Source organism: Carettochelys insculpta, chromosome 22 (genome assembly GCF_033958435.1).
Source record: "Carettochelys insculpta isolate YL-2023 chromosome 22, ASM3395843v1, whole genome shotgun sequence".
In the NCBI taxonomy this organism is placed as follows: Eukaryota; Metazoa; Chordata; order Testudines; family Carettochelyidae; genus Carettochelys; species Carettochelys insculpta.
This window is the reverse complement of record NC_134158.1, coordinates 24,428,728-24,451,123: the sequence shown is the minus strand read 5'-3', so window position 1 is coordinate 24,451,123 and position 22,396 is coordinate 24,428,728. Positions and strand designations below refer to the sequence as shown.

General features: G+C 49.1%; 1 protein-coding gene across 2 annotated transcripts in view; it reads right to left on the bottom strand.

The window, feature by feature from the left end:
• LOC142024381 (leucine-rich repeat and fibronectin type III domain-containing protein 1-like protein) overlaps positions 1-22,396 on the bottom strand; it is a 372,892-nt gene that overhangs the window by 251,596 nt on the left and 98,900 nt on the right. The window contains exons 2-3 of one of the 2 annotated variants that reach the window (XR_012648459.1): positions 7,874-7,939; positions 6,454-6,945 (exon numbers count right to left, since the gene is read on the bottom strand). The exons of the other annotated variant lie outside the window; for it this stretch is intronic. The gene's annotated coding sequence lies outside the window, so the exon portion shown is untranslated. Of the gene's footprint in view, positions 1-6,453; positions 6,946-7,873; positions 7,940-22,396 lie in introns of those variants that run through there. 2 annotated transcript variants of the gene reach the window in all.

Sequence of the window (22,396 nt, the reverse complement as noted above, 5' to 3'; positions counted from 1 at the left end):
AGTCTTTCCTTTAGGTGATGAGGATCACCAGAAAAGAGGCAGCATTTCTAGGCCGTGTCTACATGTGCCCCAAACTTCGAAATGGCCATGCAAATGGCCATTTCGAAGTTTACTAATGAAGCGCTGAAATGCATATTCAGCGCTTCATTAGCATGCGGGCGGCAGCGGCACTTCGAAATTGACGTGCCTTGCAGCCGCGCGGCGCGTCCAGACGGGGCTCCTTTTCGAAAGGGCCCTGCCTACTTCGAAGTCCCCTTATTCCCATGAGCTCATGGGAATAAGGGGACTTCGAAGTAGGTGGTGTCCTTTCGAAAAGGAGCCCCATCTGGACGCGCTGCGCGGCGGCAAGGCGCGTCAATTTCGAAGCGCCGCTGCTGCCCGCATGCTAATGAAGTGCTGAATATGCATTTCAGCGCTTCATTAGTAAACTTCGAAATGGCCATTTGCATGGCCATTTCGAAGTTTGGGGCACGTGTAGACGTAGCCCTAGAAAAGGTGGTAAGTGAGTAACAGAGTCAAGCAGCAATATCTGGTTCCTTCCCACATGGCTGAGGGTATGAATATACCTACTAGGTCATCATCTCCAATTTCATGCTTCACACAGAAAACAATGTGTATTAAATTGGTACAGTAAACTCTTTCATATCTAGCATTCTATCATCCTCCAGTCACCAGCATTTTAACCATAATTAGAAGTCAGTTACGTTTTTCATGAGTACAGTATAGTGAAAGTAAATACAAATAAATACAGCATAAGATCACACTGTACAGTACTACTGTTGTTGGTAAATAAAGTATTCTGTATACATTTTTGTTTGCTTCTTAATATGTAATCTTGCTTTTCCTTAGTGTTATGTATTGCCAAGTATCTTTCTATTAGCCAGAATATTTGAATATCCAGCAACCTTCCGGTTCCAGGGCTGCCGGATATGAAAGAGTTTACTGTACCGCTCTTTCCAGGTTCTGTTTTAATATCAAAAAATAATATCCCTTTTCAAATTAATTCTAAGACATAACCAAGAAATATTTGCCAGTTCCAACACACTTACTACTCACCAAGCACAAAGTGTCTGCTCAGATACTGGCTACAGGCTTGTAGAATTAGCTCAGTTCTGAGCAGAAGGCTGTCTTGGGTAGGGTTACAGTGGATAGAATCACAACAGGCAGAATATCAAAACATCTTTCAGGAAGAGGCCATACGAACCCTCCATGTAGGGTATGCAGTTTTACAGAGAATTTTCTTCCTGCAAACCTTTTCTGGAGCTGGCACTTCATAATTTGGCAGAACCCAGTAGCTGGAACCCTAGCTGAGCCATTCTGCAATTGTCAGTTGTATGCTGAATTTCCTCCAGAAGTGCTGAACCTGTCTCTCTCTCTCTCTCACCTTTCCTCCATCCCCCATTTGCAAATTCCCATTACATTTTCTCTTTTTCATTACCTGAGGGATAGCAGATTGTCACAGTAACAATGATTAAAATCAGGAGTTCTACTATTTATCCACAGTGTTTCATTTGATAGGTGAGGTATTAGTTAATAAGACAAACGGGTCTGAATTTGTTGTTTAATTACAGAGTTTTGTCCCTCTCCAGTCAATATTTATTCTACAAATGTAATCCCCAGAGACACTGACCTTGTGCTGACAACCCGGGTCAGTTGGCATCACACAAAATACTTGGAGGGCTTGGGGATTTTATTGGTAATATGCAGCTTTTATAAAGTATTGTGCATATGGAGAAATCTATCCTCACTATATTTCTGTGCAAGGACTGAAAAAAGCCTCATCGACTTTGTTGGAATCTGAATTCACTTTCTGGTGATGAACCCCTGAAAACATATTTCCCCCTCCCTTGAGAATGTGTGGAAACCACCACTCTAAACAAAATCCCTGGAAATGTCCTAGGTAAGCAGGTATTTGAAGCAGGTATTGTCCAATACTCATTGTCCAATGTTGAATTATGCAAGGTTCAGCGGTTCAGTACACCTCCAGCTCCTTAGGTGACAATGGCTGATAATGGAGGGAAATGCAGGTGGCACAAAATCTGCTTCAGGAGCCCATTTAAAAAGTTTTAGACAGTGTTATTTATTGTTCTTTTTGCTTATAGAAGAGGGCCCCTGTTACCTACAAAAGTGCAGTCATTTTTCCCAACAGAGTGTGTGGGGAAGTGGAAAGGCAGGAAATATAAAAAGATGGTTCTCCACATTGAGTGGACTACACTACATCCGAAACGTCGCTGGTGGTGGGGAGACAAGTTGCCAGCTCTGCAGAAAGTTCATTTGCCTTCTGTTTGCAAAAGAAATAATCACGTGCAGGAGCTGTACTTTTGCAGCTGAAAAATTGGTTCAAAAGAGAATTGCTGATTTTCATACAGGCTTAGGGAGAACATCCTGAAGTTCACAGAAACATGAAGGAAAAAAAGAGGCCCATATTTGTCCTGCAGTGTCTTAAAACAATCAAACATATAAGCAGGCAGCAATGCTAAAGCAGTTGAGGTGCATTACCTTACGTATTTTTACACTGAGAATTTAATATTAACACCACAGCAATTTTATCACTAAATATAAGAAATGGGAGTATATTCACCAAGGGTCACATAGACTGATAACAGAATTCAACTTAAGGATCCCTGTGATGAGGCTTCACTTACAAAGGCACTGAAAGGCATTTATGAGAAGAAAAACGGTACGAAATAAGCTTTCAGCAAATACTTTCTTGTAATATTGTAAGTATGTTAAAATATGGATAATGTGGGGAAGGAAAAATCTTAATTAAATGCATAAAGTATTGATAAATAACTCTCGTGCACCTCCGTCACATAAGCTAAGATGCCATTTATAAATTCAATTACTTAGTTGTATTACAGATAGAACATTAATGTTTTTAAACTAAGAGCATTTAAAATGGGAACTAAAGGAATATCTAAGTAATAAAATATTCATTTGCAGATTATTTTACACTGTAGATAAAGCACTAATGAATATTATAGGAGAAAAAAACTGCCCCCAGCTAACGAGAGATCAAATCTAATAGCAGGGTGTGCATACTCTGTAGGTTGAGTGGCTGGCAAACTCTGGGGCTGCAACTTAATTAATGGCATTTGGAAGGTGTCAGGGTGGGTGCCTCTTGTGTGTATGGAAATAAAATAATGAAGTTCATTTATGAAGTGGTTACTGGCTGAGTGCAGATAAGAAATCGATTTTTTGCAATAGAAATATCAATTATTGTATCAAGGTGACTGTGCCCTTGGGATGGGCAAATGCCACCTGAATATTAAATTATTTTCAACTCTTTGGATTCAGAGTTTGATAAAATGACAATGGAAAAATACTGGACTACAGTGACCTTATTATGGACATTGCTGCAAGTAGGGGAGCGGATAGGCACAGTTGCACACCTTGCTGGCGATGCTGAAGAAAACAAGCCGTGAAAGCATGTGCCTGAAATTGCAGACAATTTATTATTAGTCTTCTTGTTGCTGTGATTATGCCAACAATGCATTTGGGGTTGTACAGTACATGACACAAAAACAACTGACGCTATCATGAAGTGCTGGCAGTGCAAAAGAGAGACAAGGGACCAAGGTGGCCTGGGAAGTGAGCTAAAAATGACCTAAGGTAAGCTATTCTGACCTAACAAACGGCCTGCAATTTGGGTTAGCATCAAGTGGCTTGCATTCTGGCTGACCTCTAGATCTTCACATATCCAAATCTTAGGCCTATAACACTTACAAGATTTGCTGGTGCAGCCATACCTATATAGCTATCCCTGCAAGAATCCCAGGGCAGCTAGATCTTACCTCAGCAAAAAATGCTTCTGCAGTAAAAATTATTCTAGTCCAGTGAGCAAAATAAACAATGCTAGCACAAGTCATTTTATGCCTAAAGGAATGCATCTACACTGGGGCTTCAGCTGGTACAGAAGGGTGGCTCAAAATGCACCTCGTACCCAACATTACTCTCCGACAAGAATTTCTAGCATAGACCTGGTCTTAGATTCAAATGGCACAAACTGATTTGCATGTAGAGATTCAAGGGGACTTTTAAAGGCAGCTTTTTAGAGCAGTCACTACCACTGCCAGATAGCCTAACAAGGGTGCAGACTGGCTGTGCTGCGTCTTCAATGTCACCCTCCACACGCCGAAGCTCAAGACAAAGATGGAGAGCCTCGCTTTCTCTTTGTGTACTCAGGCCTGTGCTAGAATAATTTTTACATATCTATAGAAACAGCTGGCAATAGTGTAGGATTTTTGACCCCTGTTGTGCCCAGCAAGGTCAGTTTGGGGATGGTCTGTTACTGCTGCAAATTAGCAGAGAGATGTCTATTTCAAAAACATAAGTAGTTACGCAACTATATATAAATGACTAGCAAATCCCAGCCCAGTCACAGAGAACGCTCTCTGAAGGTCAAAATACCTTCTAGCCCTTCATCCCATACAGACTCTTCCTGTATAGCCAGGACCCAGAGTGCTTCTGGCTGCGTCTACACTATGAGAAAAATTTAATATTTAATAAATTTGAATATTTAACCTCGATATTATGAACTAGAATAAAGTGTCTACAAAGCTTCTTGAAATTTGACCCACCTTTTTTCGGTGTCCAATCTCTGCATCCCCATTGCCCCGTGCAAGTTTGACAGCGTGAGCACCGCATTGTGGGCACCTATCCCACAGTGCCTTAGCCTCGGTTGCTTGTGGGTGTTTCATGTTGAAATCCCAGAATTCCAAGCACTGCCCCAGAATTCACTGCATCACTAGCTGCTTGAAAAAAAAACTGGAGATCACTCCATTTCCAGGTGCGGCATTCCAGTGCAAGTATGGATCCACAAATGCTCCAACTCATAGCACAGATTGTTTCAGCAATCACAGCGGCTGTCACACAATTTATCCTTCAATTCCGAAGCTCAGTGCTGCTTGACTATCCTACTGGTGCTCCTGCTGATGGTTTGGAAGAGCAAATCTCCCAACTGTGGTCCAAGAACTCACAGCAGCTGGCTCCATGACTGCATTGCTGACAGTGGAGCAGCTGTTTTGGGCCTGAGAGACTAGCACGCACCAGTGGGACCACATTGTTTTGGAGTCCTAGAATGACCAGCAGTGAGTGCAGAACTTTCGCATGTGCAAGTCCACCTTTATGGAACTTTGTGATGTGCTGGCGCCCACTCTGAAGCACAGCAACACCAAAATGAGGCCGGCTTTAATTGTTCACAAGTGAGTGCCAATTGCACTGGGGAACTTTGCAACCCCCAACAGTTACCGGTCAGTGACAAATCAGTTTGGGGTGGGCAGATCTCCAGTGGGGTCTGTGGTGATGGACGTGTCCCATGCAATCTGTCAGCATCTCCTCCTGAAAACTGTGACCCTAGGAGAGGTAGAGGCCATAGTGGATGGCTTTGCTGCCCAGAGCTTTCCTAACTGCTGTGGGGCAATAAATGGCATGCACATCCCCATCATGGTCCCGGCCCACCTGGCCTTGGAATATGTAAATCAAAAGGGGTGATACTGGAGTTGGTAGATCACAAAGGTCATTTTACCAACATCAACACTGGCTGGTCAGGGAGGGTCCATGATGCGCACATATTCCAAAATTCGGGACTGTACCAAAAGCTCTTAGATGGAACTTTTTTCCCTGACTGGAAAATCAAGACTGGTGATGTGGAGATGCCCATTGTTATATTGGGCAACCCTGCTTACCCTCTGCTTCCCTGCCTGAGTAAGCCCTACATAGGAGCCCTGGACGCCAACAAGAAAAACTTTAATCACAGACTGAGCGGGTGTAGAATGGTGGTGGAATGCGCCTTTGGACATTTAAAAGTGAGGTTCAGATGTTTATTGACATGTTTGGACCCTTCTGAAGCTAATGTCCCCACCATAATTACACCATGCGCTATTTTGCACAACGTACGTGAAGCCAGGCAGGAGACTTTTCCGCCTATCTGGAATTCTGAAGCAGAGGCCATAGGCGGGGCCTACTCACAGCTGCCTACACTTTCATCCACCAGTAGCCATGCTGAGGCAGCAGCAATAAGGCATGCTTTAAAAAACAGCTTTATGACTGATCTGTAACACACATGCTACCTATGTATTTCTCTGCCTTAATGCCAAGAAATCATACCATGCCATAAGGAATGAATGCTTTTACTTGGTGGAAGGGCGTTAAGTTGCAGTAAATATAATGCATGAGCCTTCAGTAGCACCCCAGCTCCTCCCACCCACCTGGTTCCCTCAGCCACACATCTGCTGTGGACCAGGGATTATCAGTGGGCAGCTGTGCCTTCAGCAGCATCCACCCATTTCCCTCAGCTGCACGTCTGCTGCAGACCAGGGAGTACCACTGTGCAGCTGTGCCTTCACCAGCAACCCCCTCTCCCAATCTGCCTGTTTTGATTTGTGTTCTCCCCCAGCCCCAATCCTGCAGGACAAGAAATCACACCGAGCTCAAAGGAATGATTTTATTTTGTGGAGAGGAGAGGGTTAAGTGACCATGGAAAGAAGCCTTCTCAAGAGTGCTTGAATAGCCTTTTGCAGTGGACTTGGGGCTGGAGTGGCAGCCTAGCCTTGCCCTCCCTCCCTGCATGCAGGGACCATGACAACATGGGGTGACCCCTCTCCTCAGGGGACTCCAGCCAGTGGTTATCAGCTGCTGCCCTGCTGGGGTGGGAGTGCCTCTACAGCTGAAGCAGGGAGCGCAGGACCTCTGTCTGCTCAGTAATGGCTGTTACGAGCTTTGTCACAACCTCAATCTGCTTTGATGATTGCTGCTGCTGCTGGAGGTCAAGCGTTCTCTCGTTAAACTGTACTTGACTCCAGTGCCACTCAGCTGTACGGTAACAGCACTGAGCAGCAGCCTTTGTCAGGTTCTTGTGCTCTGCCTCAGTTTTTTCCATATGCTACAGGATCAGATCTTGTTTGCATTTCTTGCGTCTTCTGCTTTTCTCTGGAACACTGGCCACTGGTATGGGAAATGAAGGTCAAAGTTAAGATTCAATTCACATAATGTGCTTTGAAATGCAATGAATGGCTCTTTCTGTGTACTATCACTGAAAGTATACTTTTGAAAGACACATGGGTTATTAAGGATGGGACAGTAAGTGTGCATTTCACAATACCCCACTTGCCATCACTTCTCCAGCACTTTGCTTTATGGATATGGTAAGCTATATGTAATTGTCTTCTTCTATGGGGAATGGGAAGGTCTGCAAAGCAGAAGAAGCTGCCAGGTGTCCTAGTCAGGTGTCCTGTGGCAGTTAAAAATGGATGGCTGCGTGTGGGGGTTTGATGTACAATAAAAATAATGTAAAGAAAAAAAAGTAATCCAAAGAAAGGCTGGATGTAAAGGGACATGGGAGGGAAAAAGTACAGCAGAGCTCGGCAGCCGTGTGACAACAGGAAGTCCCAGAAAAAATGAATAGAAATGCTGGGAAAAGGGGGCATTGGATGGTAAACACCCAGCAGAGCCCAGCAGCCGCAGGGCACGATGCGATCCAGGAAAATGTTAAGAAATGGTGGAAAAGAAATGCTGGGGGAAAGTGACATGGGATGGGAAAGCCCATCAGAGCCCCAAAGCCACATGGTGGGGAGGGGGAGTCCTTAAAAACAAAAAAATGCTGGTTGGAAAGGGACATTTTGGCGGAACCCCTGCAGAGCCTGCAAACCACATTGTGGTGTGGGGAATGGAGCAGCTGCTGCAGGCAAATGTAAAGGGGCAGGAAACGTTTTTTTTTTTAATGCGAATTCCTGTGCTTCTGCAGGTTCCCAATGATGACATCACCCTTCTAAAACTAACAGAAATGGAGAAAGAACAGCTACTCCTACTGTGTGACCAAAAGCCTGGAAAATTTGCTAAAATGCTGTGTGGTGCCATGACACCAGCTCCTTACCTGGTTGCCTGGCATGGCAAGGTGTGCTATCATGGATGCTGCAACAAGGCAGGCCTGCCCGAGAACCTTGTGAAAAAAATAGAAGAACGCCTGGATCAGGGCTTCGAGGAGATCTCCACAAAGGAGAAGCATCCTAAGAAACATTAACATGATGTTCTGAAGGGCACAGAACTACAGCTTTCAAACTTGTACCTATACCCACCCCCAACCCACTTCTAGCACGCGCAATGTCGAAATAGCACGTTGCGTCTACACGCGCCGTGTGCTACTTCGACGTTCAAATCAACGTTAAGCGGCGAGATGTCGAAATCGCTATCCCCATCAGAAGATGGGAATAGCGCCCTACGTCGCCGTTGAACGTCTAAGTGGGATGTGTGTAGGTGATCCGCGTCCCACTACTTCGAAATAGCAGGGTCCTCCACGGCGGCAATCAGCTGAGGGGCTGAGATGTGCTGGCCAGCCCCTTCAGGGCTCTATGATCTCTGTGCCCAGCGGTTCTGAAAGCCGCATGGACCCGGAAACCCCGTCACAGGAAGCTGACAGCGTGCATGCAGCAGCCGTGCCACGAGGTGTCCCTGCACAGCCCAGAGGGACACGATGGCAGCCAGCCAGCCTCCCGAGCATCCCCAGAGCTCCCCCTCTGGGCCATCTCAGGGATCCCAGGCCTCCAGCCGGCGGGGTAGGAAGCGGGGCGCCTCCTGGACTGACCCTGAGCTCCGTGACCTGCTGGGGCTCTGGGGTGAGCAGGAGGTGCTGCACATCATGGGGAGCAAGCGGCGGAACGCGGAGGCATTCGCCCGGCTGGCCGAGGGCCTGGCTGCCCGGGCTCACCCTGCCCGCACTCCTGACCATGTCAGGAGTAAGGTCAAGGAGTTGCAGCAGGGTTACGCCTGGGCCCGGGAGTCGGCCAGCCGGTCTGGGGCTGCCCCCGCCACTTGCCCCTATTACCGGGAGCTCAGGGCTATCCTGGGCCCCTGGGGCACCTCCTCCCCCCCAGCCACCCTTGACACCATGGCCAACAAGCCCCAGCCGGACTCGGAGCCAGGGTCGGGTCCGGAGGCCAGTCCTGCCCCCCAGGGCTAGAGCCAGGACCCTCCACCCCAGCCACCGAGTGGTCCAGTGAGGAGGGGGAGCTCGTGCTGGACACCCCGTCCCGCAGCTCCAGCCGGGTGTCCGCTAGATGGGCATCTCCTGATCCTGGCAGTGCACCGTCAGGTACGTACCCCACAGGGCACAGACCCCCTGAGCATGGGGCGGGAGCACCACTTCACTGGGGGCCCTCAACATCCCCACAAGACCCCAGCCTGCCATGGCCCAGGCACACCACAGCACAGGGACGGTGCCACAGCCACCAGTGCCCAGCAGCACTTCCACCCATGGACAGTGCCATGCCCCACCCCCGGTGGGAGGGGAGAGGGATGGACCACTGGAAGGGGCCACCCACAGGATCACTGCACGCACTAATGGGGGATGGGGGGGGACACAGGCCCTTGGGGGTATGGGGGTGGGCCACAGGTCAAGGCTGGGTACTCACAGCCTCCCTTCCTCCTTTCCCCCCATTTCTGCAGCCGCACCATCTGTGGTCCCAGACAGTCCTCCAAGACCACTGGACCACCAACACCCGGGGTCACCGCCTGCATCGGGACGGGCCCACCCCTGCCGGGGCACACATGACCCGGAGGTGGCTGCAGCCGTCCGGCGCCAGGCGGACCTCATGGAGCGGAGGCTCCAATTCAAGGAGCGGGAGGCCGCCTGGCACTGGGAGGCCTGGTGGGAGTTTATAGCCACCTTCAACTGGGTGGCCAACACCTTTGAGGAACTGGTGGCCCATCTGGCCCCCCACAATGTCCTCCGTGCTGCCCTCCCCGCCGCCCTGCCTGCTGATGTCCCGCCTGCTGCCCCACCCACCAGCTCCTCAGGGCAGGAGACACCTGGGGCCGAGGACCTGCCTTGGCCATACCTCCCCATCCTCCCGACCCCCAGCCAGCCTCGCCGGGGACCCTGGCTGAGAGGGGGACCGGCCAGCCGAACGCGGTGGGGCTCGTGCCTTTCCACCCCTGCCTCAGAATGATGGGCCGATGTGTGGCCTTCCCACGTCTCCCCCCGTACACAGTTGTCCCCACCCTGTATATAGTTATTTATAGTTGACCCCCCCATACATAGTTTATTAGAGATGTCCCCACGTGTATATAGTTTATTATTATTGTTATTTGAATATGTTTTATTTGCTAATATTATTATATGCTGAAAAAAGGCAACATTTTTGTTCCTATAAATAATAATGACAGTTTTATTTTTCCAAAAACCTGTGTCCTGTGTGCTTTTGGTGAGGGTGGGGTGTGGGTGCTGGGGCAGGGTGCAGGGATGGCCGGGGGGGTCGCTCACTGGGCCCACTGGTCAAAGTACTCCCTTAGGGCCTCCCGGACCCGGACCCCATCCTGGTGGGCCTGGCGGCTCGGGGCAGCAGCTGGCTGGGGGTAGGCTGTGGCGGCCTCCTGTGCCCAGCCCTGCACGAAGGCCTCCCCCTTGCTTTCCACCAGGTTGTGGAGTGTGCAGCAGGCCCCCACAACCTGGGGAATGTTTGGGAGGCCCAGGCCTAGGCATGCCAGGAGGCAACACCAGCGGCCCTTCAGGTGCCCAAAGGCTCGCTTGACCACTTGTCGGGCATGGTTGAGTCGGGCGTTGTAGTGCTCCTGGCTATCAGTGAGGTGGGCCGTATAGGGCCGTGTAAGCCAGGGCTGGAGGGGGTATGCCGCATCCCCCACAAGGCAGAGGGGTACAGTGGTGGTATCCCCTAGAGGGATCTCCCTCTGGGGGATGTAGGTCCCCGCCTGCAGTCGGCGGCATAGTCCCGAATTCCAGAAAACACGGGTGTCATGGGTAGAGCCAGGCCAGCCCACATAGATTTCCTGGAAGCGGCCACGGCTGTCGACCATGGCCTGCAGGACCACAGAGTGGTAGCCCTTCCTGTTGATGTAGCGCCCACCACTGTGGACTGGGGCACGGACGGGGATGTGGGTCCCATCAAGGGCTCCAAAGCAGTTGGGGAATCCCATGGCGGCGAATCCTTCAACGGCTGCGTCCAGGTCCCCAACTCGGACGACCCTCTTCAGCAGCAGGGCATTGAGTGCATGCACCACCTGTGGGGAGGGAACATGGGTGCCCGTGAGGGTTTGCAGAGTGTGACCCCCCTCACCCAGGCCCCCCTCACCCGGCACCCCTCCTCACCCCCCCTCACCCAGGCCCCCCTCCCCAGGCCCCCCTCACCCGGGCCCCCTCCTCAGCCCCCCTTCCCAGGCCCCCCTCTCCAGGGGGTTCAGCCCCAGGCCTCCTTACCTCCATGAGGACAGCCCCAACTGTGGCCTTTCCCATTCCAAACTGCTGTCCCATGGAGTGGTAGCTGTCTGGAGTGGGCAGCTTCCAGACAGCTATTGCAACCCTCTTCTCAATGGGGAGGGCGCGCCGCATGCGGGTGTCCTGGTGCCTGAGTGCAGGGGTGAACCACCGGCAGAGCTCCAGGAAGATCTGCCGGCTCATGCGGAAGTTCCGCAGCCACTGGTCACCATTCCATTCCCCCATAACCAGGTGCTCCCACCACTCGGTGCTGGAGGGGTAGCTCCAGAGTCGGCGGGGCACCCGGCGGGGGGGGAGCAGGAGGGCCCAATGGTCGGGGGCGTCTCCTGGTGCTCCTGGGGAGGGCTCCCATTCCAGAAGCTGCTGGGCGGCTGCCCAGGCAGCATCTAGAAGGGCACCTGCTCCATGGGAGGTGGCTTGTAGGGCTTCCAGCTGCTGCTGGACGTCCATGTCTGTGGGCTCGAGGTCTGCGAGGCTTGTCTCACCAATGCAGGGCTGCTCGTGCGGTGCAGGCCGAGTGTGTCTGGGGGGGCCCTTTAAGGGAGCGGCTTGCAGCTGCCCCAGAAGGGCAAGTGTGCTCTGTGACCCAGTCTGCGGACTTTCCTGGCCCCTTATTTCGAAAGAGGGGGCATGTGTGTGTGGACACTCCGCGTTTCCTTCCGGGGCGGCTCTTTTCGATATTCCCCAGCACTACTTTGATGTTGAACATCAACGTTGCCAGCCCTGGAGGACGTGTAGATGATAACCATCGAAGTAGCCTGTTTTAATGTTCTTACTTCGAAACTGGCTACTTCGATGTAGTATCCTAGTGTAGACGTAGCCCTTGAAATTCAAATTGATGTCGTAGTGTAGATACAGCCTCTGACTCACCATCAGCTTCCCCCTCTCTATAAGCATCATTTAGAAATGTAGCTGTGTCCTCCCACTTCCTCCTAAGTAACAACACCTCCCAGCTGTAGCGTGAGCTTTTCTCCCCTGCCCATGAGCTCCACTGTCCAGTCCAGCCAAGGAGCTCAGCCTTCCAGATACCACACAAGCTTCCTTGCACTCTCCACTGAGTGGAGAACATCATACAGCAGCCTGGCAGCTTCCTAACTGCTACTTGGCCCTGGACAGAGGGAGGAAAGTTGTATTTAACTTTCACGCACATTGGTCACAAAACAGCACACGCACACACACGCACACGCACACGCACACACAAAGTGTGACCAGCCACTTTTTCACATACAGCCACCGCAAATACGTAGCCTCCCTCCCCCCGGTAAGGCAGCAGTTAAGGCAGCTGCTGTGCACTTGGACAGTGTGGAGGAGAGGAAGATGATAAACAGCCACTGCCATCACTGTTGCTGTGATATCAATTGTCCTTTAGAGCAGGGAAAGCAAACACAAAATTACCCATGAAAACTTTCAGCTCCTTATTCCCTGATCCAGACAAGGCACCTTGAACCCAACCTGGCTGTTTAAACAGCATCTTGGGACAGAGAAGGCTCAGCAGCAGCGTCCTGTGTCAGCTCAGCACTTGGGCAAACACTCAGGAGAGATTCTGATTAACACAACTCCCAGGGTGCTCACAGCTGGTCGCATGTGTTTCTACTGGTGGTGCACATTCACATATACCTCAGTGCATATAACAAAATTTATTGTGCCTATGGCTGACAAAGCTTAGTGCGAGCCTGCTCAGCACTCCCCTTGAGTGGCAAGCTGAAGCTCAGTTTAAATCTTTTTTAACTTGTCCCAGGGAATAGTGTCGTAGTGGTCTTGACTCTATAGCCACTGACAAGGAAGAAACGTTGTAGTTTATTTTAGTGGATTCAAGATCTGGCTCAATTCTGGGGAAAGCCAAGAGACCCATGACTGTCATAAAACAAAGGTGCCTGCACATCATTTTAGACCAGTAGTGGGCAACCTAGGCTAGTGAGTGGGCTGCCCAAGTGGTTCTCCATTTCAGTGGGATGCAAGATTGTTGTAGCCAAGATGGTCTCCTTGGACAGGGTAGTTCTGCCAACTACACTTGTGTCCCTTGAGCTGCAGAATTTGTGGAGTGTGCCAGCTGAACCATAGCAGACTGGATGCAGAGGTGAGCCCAGATGAGCAGTGACTGGATGCAAAGGACACGCACAGCTCTTATAGTCAATTCTACGTGCAGTCAGCACACACCTCACTTCACAGGCCCTTGCTTTACGTGCGTGGCTCTCTGCTAATACCACTGTGAAAACCCCACATGCATGGAAGCCAGCAGAATCTGGCAACCCTGTGCACTGTGGGCAACAGCAAACAAAGTGTCTTGCAGCCCATGCACACAACCCTAATGGCAACATGTGGCTTCTGAGCCATAGATTGTCCTCCACAGTTGTGGACAGCAAAGCCAAGACCCATGCGTTGTTAAGCACTCCTATTAACTACACCCAGGGATGTAAACAGATTACAGGCACGGTTACAGCGTAACGTTGTAAACACAACTTTTTTGTAATAGCGAGTGATATCACCTTGTTTACATTCATTGACTCATTCATGGCGGGTGGTGAAGAACTGGGGTAGGTTACTTCATGATTCTATAGTCTACAATTCCATGGTTTCTTTTCCTTCCTCAGCCTTGGCTCCCACACAAAAACATTAGATTGGTTAATAATAATGGTCACAAGAAGCAAAAGGGCCAAAATATGTGCTGATGTAAGAACGTGTCCCTCCAGAGAAGACCTGTGGTAAGTAAATATGACTCTTTCCCGGACAAGGAATTACAAAGCCTAATCTGCCTTTGCACAACGGCAACCTTGCTACTGTTAATTCATCAGAAGTTTGAAGTGGCAGTCTCCGTTCCTATCCAATTTACATGACACGTTTGATCTGCAGTCAGGGCACCATGTTCTCTCTCACGCTGCAGAATCATTCATCAGTCCAAGGTTACATTTGAAAGAAGCGTGCACAGCCCTTGTTGTCCTGTAAAAAAACAGCCCAAGCCCAAGTCTGCATGCCACAGAGGCCAATGGCTTTGATCTGGGGGACACCCCCTTTCACATCACACACTGCTACGTTTTCGTGGGCAAAAACCTGCTTCATCAGGTGCTCCAAAATATCTGTTAGTCTATAAGGTGCCACAAGACTTCTTGTTGTTCTTGATGCTACAGACTAACACGGCTACCTCTCTGATACTGTTACATTTGTCATTTTCAACTTTCGGCTTCAACAGACACATGAATTTTCTCACTATTGACTATTGTAACAGAAACAGTCTGTTGTGATTTTCCTAGCATCTTAAATGACTTCCTCCTGTGCCATCCTGTGCCTGTAAAGCCCCCAAGCACCTTTTCCTCACCAGGTCATGGCTTCACCCCATGACTTCTCTGATACAGTTACTCTTCGCCATACAGATCGCTATCCCCCTGGAACTGTGGGAACAATTCTCTATTTCCTAGTGACAAAAGTGATCTCCTCTTTTCATCTCCTAACTTCCATCTCCCACAGCTCATGGCTTCTCTACTCCAAAAAGCCCTTGCACTTGTGTCCACCCCTGCAGGCTCCACTAAACTTGAACCTGACTCAACAATTTTCTTTTCTCCATGCTGGCTACTTCCAAGCACGCCATTGCAGCATACCCTCCAGCTTTGAGATGTCACGAAGGGCTGCTGCCAATGAAGCATTTGCTAGGATGGCAGGCTCTTCAAATGAGTTTGCTTCTTCCTTCCACTTCTCTCCTCCCGCCCTCACCCCCAGAGTCTGCCACACACAAACTTCAAGATTTAATTTTCTGAATGACAGGAGAGACCCATGAATGTCCAGAGATGAAGAGTACATTCTGTTACAATGGAATGAACTGCTCTGAAAGTCCAGCTGTGAGGCACTGTCTCACAGTGTCGGGCACTCATACCAACAGCCAGGATTTTCCTGAGGGCTCACCTGCTGAGAGCCCTGGAGCAGAACAGTGGCACCTCTACACTAGATAAGCAGGGTCAAGGCTGGCTTGGCCTTTCTACAGCAGGTTTTGGGTCAAACAATGGAATAAATGACGTAGCATCATAGAATCCTAGGGCTGGAAGGGACCTCAGGAAGTCACCATGAGGCAGAATTAACCCTAACTAAACCATCCCAGTCAGGACTTTGTCAAGCTGGGACTTAAAAACTTCTAGGGATGGAGATTCCACCATCTCTCTAGTGTGACAGATCCCTTGTCAGTTCCTTACGGGTTCTGCGCTTCCAGGCAGTTCCACGTGTGTCTCAGAAACCCCTTTTGTTGCCCTGGGACTTCCTGAAGACAAGGGTCTCCCTTTACCAAGCCACTTTCGTCACAGGCCTCTCCTGACTGGAGGAGGAGTATGTCCCTCTCCACCAGTCTTCAGTTGCTCTGGTATTGCCCCAGTTGGGCAGCCCTCCAGGGGGAAGGGTAGGGGAAGTTCAGTACCACTCACTGCCCTTTACCCTAGGGAAGAAGGGAGTTGGTGGGGCTTTTGCCCCTGTCCCATGGCAGTAACCTTTCCCTGGGCCTCTTCACCCACCACTTCTCTCTGGTACCTCCCACCCCCCTAGAACTTTGCTGCTGGTGTCACTCAGCACTGCTCTGCTCTCCAAACCTCCTTCCCTCTGCGCATCACTCCCCCACATCTCCTGCTGCCTGGAGAAGCCTTTTATAGGGAGCCTGGGGGCCTTAACTGGTCGCAGGTGCTTGATTGCACCCTGTTGCTGGCTGACTCCCGACAAGCCCCAGCTGCCTACCCAGCCTGCAGGACTGGACCTCTGTGAACTATGGAGGGAACACAAAGGAGTTCATCCAGAACCCAAAATGTTCCCCCTCCATCAGGCACTTGTCAGCTGCAGTCTGTGATTTGTCACACTATAGCCATGTCTACACGTGCACACTACTTCAAAGTAGCGGGACTAACTTCGAAATAGCGCCCGTCACGGCTACACGTGTTGGGCACTATTTCGATGTTAACATCGACGTTAGGTGGCGAGACGTCGAAGCCGCTAACCCCATGAGGGGATGGGAACAGCGCCCTACTTCGACGTTCAACGTCGAAGTAGGGACCGTGTAGTCGTTGTGCGTCCTGCAACTTCGAAATAGCGGGGTCCGCCATGGCGGCCATCAGCTGAGGGGTTGAGAGACGCTCTCTCTCCAGCCCCTGCGGGGCTCTATGGTCACCGTGTGCAGCAGCCCTTAGCCCAGGGCTTCTGGCTGCTTCTGCGGCAGCTGGGGATCCATGCTGCATGCACAGGGTCTGCAACCAGTTGTCAGCTCTGTGTACCTTGTGTTGTTTAGTGCAACTGTGTCTGGGAGGGGCCCTTTAAGGGAGCGGCTTGCTGTTGAGTCCGCCCTGTGACCCTGTCTGCAGCTGTGCCTGGCACCCTTATTTCGATGTGTGCTACTTTGGTGTGTAGATGTTCCCTCGCAGCACCTATTTCGATGTGGTGCTGCGCAACGTCGATGTTGAACATCGACGTTGCCAGCCCTGGAGGACGTGTAGACGTTATTCATCGAAATAGTCTATTTCGATGTCGCCACATCGAAATAGGCTACTTCAATGTAGGCTTCATGTGTAGACGTAGCCTATGTAACACATTCCAGTGCTTCACCACCCTCCTGGTGAAACAGTTTTTCCTAATATCCAACGTACGCCTCCCCCTCTGTAACTTCTGACTATTGCTCCTTGTTTTGCCATCAGTCACAAGAGGGAATGGCCTCTTTAGATTCATCCTTCAGGAAGTTGAAGGCAGCTATCAAATTGGCCCTCACTCTTCTGCAAACTAAATAAGAGGTCCTCCTCAGAGGTCATGTGCCCCAGCCCTGATCATTTTTGTTGCCCTCCACTGAACCCACTCCATTGTGTCCACATCCTTTCTGCACTGGGGGGCCCAGAACAGGATGCAATACTCCAGATGTGGCCTCACCAGTTCCAAATATAGGAGAATAATAACTTCTCTAGATCTGCTGGAAATGCTTCTCCTTATGCACCACAATATGCTGTTAGCTTTCATGGCTACAAGGGCACACGGTTGACTCATATCCAGCCTCTCATTCTCTGTTGTCCCCAGTTGCTTCTTCACTGCATTGCTGCTTAACTAGTCAGTCCCCAGCCTGTAACAATGCCTGGGATTCTTCCGTCCCAAGTGCAAAACTCTGCATTTCTCCTTGTTGAACCTCATCAGATTACTTTTGGCCAAATCGTCCAATTTATCTAGGTCTCTCTGTACCCTCTCCCTACCCTCCAGTGTACCAACCTCTCCCTCTAGTTCAGTGTCATCTACAGATTTGCTGAGAATGCAATCTGTTCCCATCATACAAGTCATTAATAAAGATGTTGAACAAAGCCGACCCTAGAATCAACCCTTGGGGCACTCTGCTTCACACTGGCCACCAACAACACGTAAAGCCATTGATCATTACCTGTTGAGCCCGATGATTTAGCAAGTTTCTATCCACTTTAGAATAGTAACAGAGTAGAAGCCGTCCTAGTCTATACACTATCAAAACAAAAAAGCAGTCAAGTAGCACTTTAAAGACCAACAAAATAGTTTGTTAGGTGAGCTTTGGTGGGACAGACCCACTTCTTCAGACCATAGCCAGACCAGAACAGACTCAATATTTAAGGCACAGAGAACCAAAAACAGTAAGCAAGGAGGACAAATCAGAAAAAGATAATCAAGGTGAGCAAATCAGAGAGTGGAGGGGTCGGGGTGGGGGGAGGTTAAGAATTAGATTAAGCCAAGTATGCAGACGAGCCCCTGTAGTGACTCAGAAAGTTCCTGTCCCGGTTTAAACCATGTGTTAATGTCCCAAATTTGAATATAAAAGCCAGCTCAGCTGCTTTCCTTTGAAGAAGGGTGTGAAAATTCTTTTTCAGTAACACACATACCTTGAGGTCATTGACAGAATGCCCCATTCCATTAAAATGTTGACTAACTGGTTTGTGGATTTGGAGTGTTTTGATGTCTGTTTTGTGCCCATTAACCCTTTGTTTAAGGGAGTTAGAAGTCTGTCCAATATACAAACCATCTGGGCATTGTTGGCTCATGATGGCTTATATGATGTTAGCAGCATTAATAAATCTATGTTAAGAAAATTGATTTTAGCTCATAGTGTAGACACAGCCTGAATCATTGGGTCCAGTTCTCTTCTCTCTTGTACAAGGCTAACCCAGAAATAACTAGCTCAACGATGCCCATGGAGTTACAACTGCACATAACTGATGTGAGAGGGGACTCCTGTCCAGTGTTTCGCCCATACACCCCAGCGGGAGGGGTAACATCCTGGTTGCTGGAAACCCCCACTGATGGACACATGTAGCATGTAATTACTTCACGTACCTTGAAAATGAAATACCAGCCTCCTACATTTCAAAACAGCCATGATCTTTATATTAGAAACATCTTCTCTCCATGGAACTCAATCTGTCTTCCTTTCTTGCAACAGAGTTTTTGGCCACAGAACATGCCCTCTTTGCTTAGACTACACTCTCAGGCTCCATCTACACAAGAGGCTTTTCCCTGCAAAACTGGGCAGAGTATCTACATGCAAATGCGCTTTGTCTACAGTCTGTTGACAAAACCCAGCATGTCTGTCAGCAGCGTTATACCTCTTCTTGTTCGGGTGTAACGCCTCTCTCAACAGTGTGCTGTCAACAAAACAGAAGTGTAGGTGCTCTGGGACTCTTCTGTTGACAGACAGGGTTTCTGGTTCACCAGGCAGCCCTGTCAGCAGAGCTTCCAGTCAGCTGTTCTCTTTAGAGAGCATCCAGGCAGTTTGGCTGCTCTCTGTTGACAGAGTGAATTGCTCTTTCAATCTGCTTATATGTGTGGAAGCAATCTGTCATAGAGATCCTGCCGCGAAATCCCTTCTGACAGCGACTTCTGTTGACAGAGGCTTCTTGTGTAGACATAGCCTCAGTAGAGCAGGACCAAAGCTGTATTTCTATGCCCACTGTCTCATTTCAAAATATTTCTGGTTTAATTTTGCTATAAAATCCTTCCACAGTTCCTTACCATCCTCCCTTGTTTTGACAAGCAAATACTGTTGCCAGCCTAATGACCCATCATACAACTTATTACAATATTTTGAATAATTCTTAAATGGACTAACCCTTCACATTGATAATGATATATGCTGAGCGATCTTTCTTCCTCTCCAGGGTCAAATTCACAGGAGTCAGAAGAAAAGTTAAGCAGAAAAATGTAATTTCAGCAGTATTTAATGCAGTTGAAGTGCAGAGACCCAAATGTTTAGAAATGTTTCTCAGCTACCTAGTTAAAATGTTGAATTACTCCATTTTCTATCACCAAGAGCTGAGACTGTTAGAAACAGACTGATGGTTTGTGCATGTGATCTGGTTCTTACTGTGGCAGTCTGACTGGCATTGGAAGTAAAACTAGCAGAAACAGAATTAAAAAAAAAATAGGTACCTCTGTCATATGTTAAGTTTTACTGTCAAATGATGCACTGAACAAGTTGCAAGCATTCTAAGTGAACAACTTATGAGGTTTGTAATATCAGAGCACACCACAAGGCTCTGCTACACACACGCTGAATGGAATGGGCATCTTGTGGTTGATATCAATAACGAATTACCTTATTGCAAAGATTCCTCTCTCAGACAACCGCTAGCACAACAGACTACAGTCACGGCAAAAGCTTAAGTATGTATGAGAGACATGGAATTCACTCGCACTGGGAAATTACTGTAATGTTCTGGCTATGATTCTGCGATCACCACTAAGTTTTTGACAGCTGTCGGTGTGACAAAAAGTAAGTTTCACAGCAGTTTCTTGGTAAAGATTTACAAAACATCTTTGTAGCTCTACAGATGTCTAAACCAGAATTCTTAACTCTACTGAGAGGACAAAAAAGACAAAAAATCTATTCAACTGATAGTAAGAAATTCCAAACTCTTCAGATTATAAATGCAAACCTACTGAGGAAACGAACAGGACAAACAAAAGGCCCCAGCACAGTCTAAGTATGAAGTGACTGGAACAATGGAGCCTCAGTGGGATGATTTGCAGAACTGGAGCAAGGTAATGGAAGGGTAAAAACAGGGAAATCCTTGGTCAGCTTAAAAAGGATGCATATTAGAAGTGGAAACATTGAAAGATAACTAAGGGGGAGTATAAATATACAGCTGGAAAATGCCGGGCAGTAATCAGGACAGCAAAGGCACAATTGGACCTGCAGCTGGCAAAGGATGTGAAGGGTAACAAGAAGGGTTTCTGCAGCCATGTTAACAATAAGACGGTTATCAGTGAAGGTGTGGGGACATTACTGGATGAGAGTAGTAACCTAGGGAGAGTCTTCACGGGCAAAGACAGCTCCCACAATAAGGTGCTAGACAATGCAGTGTGGGAAGGTGGAGGGCAGCCCTCAGTGGGGAAGGAACGAGTTAAGAGCTACTTAGAAAAACTAGATGTACACAAATCCATGGGTCTGGATTTAATGCACCCAATGGTACTAAGGGAATTGGCAGACATCATTGCTAAGCCTTTGGCCCATTATCTCTGAAGACTCTTGGACATTGGGATTGATTCCAGAGGATTGGAAAAAGGCAAATGTTGCGCCCAACTTTAAAAAAGGAAAGAAGGGCAATCCAGGGAACTATTGTCCAGTCAGCCTCACCTCAGTACCGGGGAATATAATGGAAGGGATACTCACAGAACCCATTTTGGAGCACCTGGGAGAGGAGAAAGAGATCAAGAGCAGTCAATATGTATTCACTGTGGACTTGGGAGGTCAGTGGATGTGACATACCTTGACCTCAGTAAAGCTTTTGATAGGGTCTCCCGCAACATTCTTGTCCGTAAGTTAAGGAAGTATGGATTGGATTCATGGACTATAAGATGCACAGAAAGCTGGCTTGAAGGTCAGGCCCAATGGGTAGCTGTTAATATCTCCATATCTGGATGGTGGTCGGTTCATGTGGAGTGCCCCATGGCTCCGTTCTGGGGCCAGTGTTGTTCAAGCTTTTTATTAATGACCTGGAGGAGGGACTGGATTGCACCCTCAGCAAGTCTCCGGATGACACCAAACTCGAGGGAGAGGTAGATATGTTGGAGGGTAGAGATAGGATCCAGAGTGACCTGGATAAATTGGAGGACTGGGCCAAAAGAAATCTGATGCAGTTCAACAAGGAGAAGTGTTGAATCGTGCACTTGGGATGGAAGAATCCCTGGCATTGTTAGCTGCGTCTACACGTGCACGCTACTTCGAAGTAGCGGCACTAACTTCGAAATAGCGACCGTCATGTCTACACGCGTCGGGCGCTATTTCGAAGTTAACTTCGATGTTAGGCGGCGAGACGTCGAAGTCGCTAACCCCATGAGCGGATAGGAATAGAGCCCTACTTCGACGTTCAACGTCGAAGTAGGGACAGTGTAGACGATCCGCGTCCCGCAACGTCGAAATTGCCGGGTCCTCCATGGCGGCCATCAGCTGGGGGGTTGAGAGATGCTCTCTCTCCAGCCCCTGCAGGGCTCTATGGTCACCGTGGGCAGCAGCCCTTAGCCCAGGGCTTCTGGCTGCTGCTGCTGCAGCGGGGGATTCATGCTGCATGCACAGGGTCTGCAACTCGTTGTCGGCTCTGTGCGTCTTGTGCTGTTTAGTGCAAGTGTGTCTGGGAGGGGCCCTTTAAGGGAGCGGCTTGCTGTTGAGTCCGCCCTGTGACCCTGTCTGCAGCTGTGCCTGGCATCCCTATTTCGATGTGTGCTACTTTGACGTGTAGACGTTCCCTCGCTGCGCCTATTTCGATGTTGGGCTGAGCAACGTCGAAGTTGAACATCGACGTTGCCGGCCCTGGAGGACGTGTAGACGTTATTCATCGAAATAGACTATTTCGATGTTGGGTGCACGTGTAGATGTAGCCGTTATAGGCTGGGGACTGACTGGCTAAGCAACAGCGCAGCAGAAAAGGACCTGGGGATTATAGTGGATGAAAGGCTGGATATGAGCAAACATTGTGCCTCTGTAGCCAAGAAGACCAATGGCATATTGGGGTGCATTAGGACGAGCATTTTGAGCAGATCTAGAGAGGCTGTTGTTCCCCCCTACTTGGTATTGTTGAGGCCACATTTGGAGTATTGTGTCCAGTTTTGGGGCCCCCAGTGTAGAAAGGATGTGGATGTGCTGGAGCAGGTTCAGCAGAGAGTAACAAAAATGATTAAGAGGCTGGCACACATGACCGATGAAGAGTGGCT